Source organism: Aethalodelphis obliquidens, unplaced genomic scaffold (genome assembly GCF_003676395.1).
Source record: "Aethalodelphis obliquidens isolate GAN/ISIS:26980383/991018 unplaced genomic scaffold, ASM367639v1 scaffold9, whole genome shotgun sequence".
In the NCBI taxonomy this organism is placed as follows: Eukaryota; Metazoa; Chordata; class Mammalia; order Artiodactyla; family Delphinidae; genus Aethalodelphis; species Aethalodelphis obliquidens.
The window spans coordinates 23,140,316-23,148,391 of NW_020837953.1; the positions used below are offsets into that span (position 1 = coordinate 23,140,316).

The 8,076-nt window shown below is 53.3% G+C and overlaps 1 pseudogene; it reads right to left on the reverse strand.

The window, feature by feature from the left end:
- Positions 1–694: 694 nt before the first annotated feature.
- Positions 695–3,064, reverse strand: LOC113621433 (lysine-specific demethylase 2B pseudogene; annotated as a pseudogene).
- Positions 3,065–8,076: the final 5,012 nt, after the last annotated feature.

Below are 8,076 nucleotides of genomic sequence, written 5' to 3' on the forward strand. Positions count from 1 at the left end.
TCTGGGGCCATGGGGGACTTCATAAGAACTAAAATTTAATTTTAATAGGAGGCAAAAGGAAAGCTAGTGCTTTCACAATGGCTTGTATCTGGCTCTCATTAAATGCTTCTTTTCTATCTGTTTGTTCAGCACGTATGTTGTGACGGCAAGAAAGATTTTTGCTCTGTTTGTTCGATCTTACAAGAAAATCTCCGTAGATGTTCCACTTGTCACTTATTACAAGAGACAGCCTTTCAGCGCCCGCAGTTAATGCGACTGAAAGTGAAGGATCTATGGCAGTATCTCATTCTTAGAAACATACCGATCGATACCTGTCGAGAGAAAGAAGACTTGGTAGATCTGGTACTGTGTCACCGTGGGCTGGGCTCTGAGGACAACCTGGACACGAACAGTCTGAATTCCTCAAGGTCCCAGACTTCTAGCTTTTTTACACATTCATTTTTTTCAAACTATACCGCCCCATCTGCTACCGTGTCTTCCTTTCAGGGAGAGCTTATGGATGGAGAGCGGCCGGACCTTAGGATCTGGAGTACTGGCACAGGTACGAGGGTGTAACTACCCTGAGGGCCTGGTGTGTCGTCTGCTTTCGGCCAATGTGGAGGGGGCTTTAGGGCTGAAGACTCATTGCTGAGCCGGGGTTCCACGTGCTGCTGAACCCTGCACTTGCAGGCTCTCCTGACGGGAGGCTCCAAGCTCAGATGCTGCTCAGCTTTTGCAGGAGTTTTTCTTCCACTTGCCCGAACTGGACACTAACAGACATTTCGGCTATGAACTGCTCACAGCCTTCCTTGGTAACTTGCTTGCAGTACTGCAGGTCAGTATGACAGATATTCCCACACCGTTTGAAGGACAGGCACTGGTCAGTGACCTTATTGCAGTCTGACAGGTTGATTTCAGTTAAGGAGTCTCGGGTGGTGGTGCCCACAGTGGTGAGCAGGTTGATGGACTGGGTAGTCACGTGGTTACAGTGACTAAGGTGGAGCTTGGAGAGCAGGGGCATGTGGTGAACGATAAGCCTCAGGGAGGCGTCTGTGATGTCCAGGCCGGCCAGACGCAGCTCCACAATGTTCCGGAGCTCACTCCGATGGTCCATCTGACCTGGCCTGTTATCTGTAGGCGGGGACAGGAGATCCCGCATCTGGGCGTCCTTTAGTCCTTCTACCCACTGGACATCCAGGGTCCGGAGCAGCTGACAACTGGAGCTACAGAGGGCTGAGACTGCGATCCATGAGCAGCCTGACAGCACCAGTTCTCAGAGCCCAGGCAAGCGGTTGATGAGACAGCTCGGCTGTTTCTTGGAGATATTGGTCCAGCTGAGGTCCAGGGAGACAGGCTGTCGCCGATGACGCCGCTCAGCGTCAGGGGTGTGATGGACTTGCAGCGGTTCAGGTCGATGCGGGTCCATAACCGCTTATCACAGCACTAGCGGTTCCAGGCCCTGCAGACCCGCATGCAGACACCCAGGTCTTGGTGGCTGGGGTAGCTGAAGACGGCCATCCACACCTCCTTGTGCACAATGTGGGCCGCCCTATCGTCCAGGGGCGGCGAGTCGGGCGGGGGAGCTGATGGGGATCACATGTCGCTCCATCTGGATGCACTTGGGCGGGGACACGGAGGGAGGGGGCCGGGAGATGACTCGGGGCGGGCTGTGCAGGCCGGGCCCCAGCTGGGCCCCTTTGCTGAAGCGGTGAGGGCGCTCACAGAGGCCCAGGGGCCGCTTGGGCTCCTCGTTCTCGCTCTCAGGCTCCGACTTGATGGGCTGGTGGTTCTCGTGGGCCAGGCTGCTCTCTGTCTTCTGCATCTCCTGGTTGAGCTCCTTGCTCGGCTCCTTGTTGGGGAGTCGCCGCTTCCGGCGCATCTTCACCTTCCTCTTCTCCTCGGGGCCCTCCGTCCCCTCCGTGCTGGGGCCGCGGTGGGGGAGCTGGAGCGGGAGTGGTTGCTCTCCGTCGTCTTGGGGGGCGCCTCGGGCAGGTCGTCCTCCGGCTCCTGCTTGAAGCGCCTGAGAGGCCTGTTGGCCAGAGCCATTCGGTCCTCAGCGTTCTTCCAGGACCACCGCTTTTTCCTGAAAAGCTTATCTTCTTTGCCGGGTTTTAGCTGCTGCTGGAAGTAAGTGAGACTGGATCTCCACCAGGGGCTGAGGCTGCTGCCTAGAGGGGGCCTCGGCGAGAGGTGAGAGGAGGAACCGGGGGACGTTTGAAGCGTCGAGGCTCGAGGCTCGCTTGCGTCCACTCAGCTCCTGGGGCTTCTCGTATTTCCGCTTCCTCCTCAGGTGCACATCGTCTGACTTTCGGCGCAGGATGCCGTCAGGGGGCACCTTCTTGGGGTGCTCGTCTGGCCTACGCCGGGGCGCCTCTTCACACTCACTCCTCCACTTGGCAGGCTCCTGCCCCTCCTTGCTGTCCTGGTTCATCTTCTGCTCCTTGAGCAGGGAACTGGGCAGGTTTGAGGCGTACTTAAAGCTGGGGCCACGCTTTTAAGCCAGGGCCACGCTTTCGTTTCCCGGTCTTGCTGGCGTGCTTACACTTTGGACACGCCCAGCAGTTTGGAAACTCCTCGTTGACCACGCCCTCTGACTCCTTAACCTTAAGGCATCCAGGGTGCATGATTTCGCTGCAGATGAGCGCCCCATGAGCGTAAGGTTAAACTTGCCTTCTTCCTCTCCCACTGCGTCCTCTTTTCCTGCCTCGCCACACACTAGACACACGGCGGTGTGGGGCAGCACAGGCGCGATGCACTGCCGCATTTTGCAGCTCTGCGGCGTCCACCCGGGGCCGCCGAACTTCTTCATGTCCTTGCAGAAGTGGCGCTCTCCACACTCCGTCCGCAGGCAGGCCTCGCACTTGCGGCATCGCGTCCGTCGCCGGCGAGCTCCCGCCGTGGTCCGGTTGGCGGCCAACTTCACCGCGGAGGCGGGACCCAGCTTCCCCTTGGGCCGACCTACGACCCGGTTCTGGTCCGGCTCCGATTCATAGTCGTCGTCCTCGGCGCTTACGGACATGGCCATGGCTCATGGTGGGCCCAGGCTTGCGCGCGCTGACATGGCTGGAGCGGCGCCGCCGCCGCCACCGCCCGCCCGGAGCAGGCTCGGCTCGCCCTGGCTCGGGCTCGGGCTCCCTAGTACCATTTTGGTGAACATTTTCAGACACCTCTGTCTGATTGTAAACACATATATACACGGCTTTAAATGAACAGGAGCAGACTCCACATGCTGTTGTGTAAAGTCCTTTTTTTTCTCCCAACAATATGTTGTGGACATCTTTCCATGCCAATAAATACAAAGCAACAGCAGTTAAATGACTGCATGATATTCTAACACATGTACGAACGGGAGTTTTAAATGCAAAAGAGGCATAGGGTCCCCTGGCTCCCAAAGTGGGTGTTAGTGGGACAATGCTCAGATGGCAGCCTGGGGGGCCTGAGCCATGACACCATGGCTGCCAGGGCCAGGGGTGTCAGACTCACCCCATCATAGATCAAGTCACACCAGGTGGACTCCTGCAAAATCAGGCTCCGGAGAGCAGCCTCGAGCGGGGCTATTGGAGAGAATCAGTGGCCCCAACTCGCTCCCAGAAAGGCACTGCCATCCTCACAGACCCGCTCTCCTGGGGTTTCTTTCTGAGGTGCCCCAGTATGGCGTGGCAGTCATCTCCATTTTATGCAGCAGCAACGATATTCCAAACATGCATGACAGAAAAATGAAGCCAATTATTCCTTGAGAGAGTATGGTGAGTGACTAAGCACAACTCACTGATTTTGTGATCCTGGGCAAGTTGGTAAAAATTCTCTCAATGCAGTTTCCCCATCTGTAAACTGGGGATAATCGTAGTCCCTAAATCACAGAGCTGTTGAGAGAATTAAATGAGATCATTGAAACCAGCTCTGAATACACTGTCTGGTGTTCAGTCAATGTCAGTTCCCCTCCCACCTCAACATCCCCACCTCCTCCTCTTCATCCTTTCTGGAGAGACCTGCAGCTTGTTTCTGACACCAGCCTAGACAAACAAGGGATGGAGAAGAGCCTCTCCATTGAGGGATGGGCTCTCCAAGGAATGACTGGGGGGTCCTGGGGGTCAGACAGGAGAAGAAGACTTGGGGTGGTGATCTTGGTTTTCTGATCCCTGCAGGGAGCAAATGAACAAGGGAGGGATGAAGGACTCAGGATTAGACCTCCGTCAATGGGGGAAGATGCTGGGACACCCAGGATGGGTCAGTAAGAGCAGAAGTTTCTAATAGGAGAGCTTCAATGTGCTACCTCGAGGGGTAATAAGCGCCCCATCACTGCCCATTGCTGTAGGCACTCGGGCGGAGATGACCCGAGAGAAATCTTTCCAGGTCTGAGCCGATGAGAACAGAGGTCAGCCTGTGGTTGCTCGCCAGCCTGATGGGAGGCAGAGGGTACAGAGGGGCGAAGGTAGTGCTTCTCACCTGCTCTTCGGGGGCAGGCTGGCCCCAGCTGCTGCCTCTGCGATTTGCATTCAGCCCTTGTCTGTGACGAGCTCTGCACGCAGCAGTCTGCTCCCAGAGATGTGCTATTTTAAGTGCTTCCCCTCCGCCCCTAAGGGTGCCATGTGTTTATCTTGCTTTCCAGTTAAAAGGGAAAATCAATTTCACTCTTACCTTAGGAAGGTTTGGGGTGGGGGCCGTCGGGTGGCTTCATTTCATTAAAATGAAAGTGTGGGGTGGGGGGCAGGAAGGGCTGCAGAGTCCCACCCCTGCGGCCAGTTACGAATAAACAATAGGCTGGGTCCACAGCCTGTTCCTCCCCCCTCAGCCCAGATTGTAGGGCCACAGGAGGCCAAGGGTTGACCTGTGATGGGCGACAGGACTGTGGGATAGAGGGGGCGAGAGAGGAGCCCAGCTCATCACTGCTGTGTGTGTGTGCACGTGCACATACGTGTGCGTGTGTGTGAGAGAGAGAGATGGGGGAGAAAAAGAGAGAGGAATGGGAGAGAGAGGTGTCTTGGGCTTTTGTTTCCCTGAATGCCCACTTAGAGAATAAGCTCAACATTTATTGAACACCTATGTGCATTCCAGGGGCTGTACTAGGCACAGAAAATCTGGCAGTGAACAATTTGCAGTCTCTGCCCTTAAAAAGCTGTTCAGCAGAGAAGAAAGGAGGCCAGTAACTGCTAAGCTCCTAATATGTGACATCCTGATATTCAGAATTATCTCATTTAATCCTCGGGTCGTGATTACCTCTCCATTCAATGTAGGAAAATTGAGCTGCGCGTTCCCTGGGGAGGACGAGAGTCTCTCATTTATGGCTATAGTTCCAGCCTCTGGAATAGGGTCTGGCTGACACGTGGTGCTGATGCTGATAGAATGAGAGAAGACGGGTGGAGTAATTCCTTTGTAGAGGAACAGAGCAAACGCTGTACATGTCACTTCTTTTATTCTTATACCTGCCTGAGGAGGTGGTTCCTGTCAGCCTCTTTCACAGATGAGGAAACTGAGGCTCAGACAGATGAATTTCCTGGCCCAAGGTCACACAGCTGCAGAGGCTGGATTCTGAGGGCCACTGCTCCAGGCAGCCTAGTCTGTCCCGTAGATGAGGGAGAAATACAATTCTGGGGTGGATGCTTAGTCAATCCTTTCCCAGCACTCTGAGGATCACACGGGGAACAAGAGTTAGTTAGGATTGCTGCTGGGGGGACACTAGGGGTCTGGGCTGGAGGGGTAATAGCTGTTGAATGTGAATAGTCAGCGCTGCCATTGAATTTGGACCTCCAGGCCCTGAGTCAGGTTTCTACACCTCTCTGCAAGAGGAAAGGGGTGTGTGTGTGCATGCGCGCACGTGTGTGTGTATGGCTTGAGTTAGTCTAAGTATATATGTATGCATGCATGGGCGTGGCATGGCCCTGAGCTCTAGTCACCATTTTCTTGGATGGACATGGCTCTGACTTAGGTTCTGGGTCTTGGCTGGGCTGTTTCAGGCTCAACTGGGCTAGGCTGAGTCTGACCACCCTCCTTGCCCTCCCCTGTTATAGCTGCCCCCTTGGTGGTCTGCATTTCTACTATCAATCTTCTCAGAAGTTACCAGGGAATCCCAGCTCCAGCCCTCAGTCCAAGGAGCTGCTCAGACCCTCCTGCTCTGAGGCCTGAGGCAGCCACATCCATCTCTCCTTCTATAGGGCAGGAGGTGTCTGATCTATAAGAGAAGGATCAATCTCTCCTGTCTCTGGAAATGTTCAATGAGAAGAGCCTTTGGAGTTGAAGGTTTAGAGAAAGGGGAGATGGAAGACTAGAAGTGGAGAATTCCTACAGAGCTGTCAACCTGCAGTGAAATGTGGGTAGTAAATCTGCCTTTACAGCCATCCTTCCCCAAGACCACCCACTCCAGGGGCTTCAGAGGAAGCAGACTGAAGGCTGCTGGGATAAAAGCTTGGGTTTGGCTGACCACTTTTTTTCCCTATCCATCCACGTATTTAACTAATACTTAATGAAAATCCTTAGGTTCCAAGCTATTTAAATAATCTCCCTACCTTCCATGTGAATCACACCTCCATGCATTGGGTTGATGAAGGGCACAGCCATAAATCAGACGAGGTTCCTGTCTTCAAGGAACTTACAATCCAAAGGGAATCAGACATGGAAACAGTCAACGAGGCAGTTGCTCCGATGGAGACATGAGGAAAAAGCGGTGGGAGTGAATACGTGGGGACAATTTGTTCTGATAGAGGACTTCAGGGCAAGGCTTACCGAGGAAGTGGTGTTTGAGCTGCCCCTGATAAGATGGGCAGGGATTTAAAAGCTGCCAAAGCTGGTAAGGAGTGAGCCAGCCTAGGGAAACCACCTTGAAAGATGTTCAGTGACCTGATGTACACGGTGGTCTAGGGGCTGTGAGTGGGCTCGATCAGGGAAGGGTGGGGCTGGAATATGCCCAGAACCACAGTATCCTGAGGCCACTGTGGGTTCAGTACTCTGCTAGAGACTTCACAACTCTCCTTTTATCCTCATGACTATCTTTCAAGGTCAGCATGATATCCCTAATTTACAGGTAAGGTACCTGAGGCCCAAAGTGGACAAGTGATTTGTCCAAGATCAGACAGTAAGTGGCAGAGCTGGGATTCGAACCTGAGTCTATATGACCCCAGAGGTGGTGCAGCCAGAAATGACAGGCTTAGGCATTTGGGGTTTATGATGGAGGCAGTGGGGTGGTGGGGCTTGAAGTCTTGAAGATTTTTGAGGAGAAGAATAGAAGAGCCTCAACTATTGCCCTAAGAAGATCATCTTAGGTAGAGGAGCTTCAAGATGGCGGAAGAGTAAAACACAGAGATCACCTTCCTCCCCACAGATACATCAGAAATACATCTACACGTGGAACAAATCCTACAGAACACCTACTGAATGCTGGCAGAAGACCTCAGACCTCCCAAAAGGCTCTTGGTGCTCCAGCCGGGTGTCAGGGCAGTGCCACTGAGGTGGGAGAGCCAAGTTCAGGACACTGGTCCACAAGAGACCTCCCAGCTCCACGTAATATCAAACGGCGAAAATCTCCCAGAGATCTCCATCTCAACGCCAAGACCCAGCTCCACTCAACGACCAGCAAGCTACAGTGCTGGACACCCCATGCCAAACAGCTAGCAAGACAGGAACACAACCCCATCCAGAGCACAGAGGCTGCCTAAAATCATAATAAGGCCACAGACACCCCAAAACACACCACCAGATGTGGACCTGCCCACCAGAGAGACAAGATCCAGCCTCATCCACCAGAATACAGTCACTAGTCCCCTCCACCAGGAAGCCTACACAATGCACTGAACCAACCTTAGCCACTGGGGACAGACACCAAAAACAATGGGAACTACGAACCTGCAGCCTGTGAAAAGGAGGCCCCAAACACAGTAAGTTAAGCAAAATGAGAAGACAGAGAAACACACAGCAGATGAAGGAGCAAGGCAAAAACCCACCAGACCTAACAAATGAAGAGAAAATAGGCAGTCAACCTGAAAAAGAATTCAGAATAATAATAGTAAAGATGATCCAAAATCTTGGAAATAGAATGGAGAAAATACAAGAAACCTTTACCAAGGACCTAGAAGAACTAAAGAGTAAACAAACAGAGATGAACAA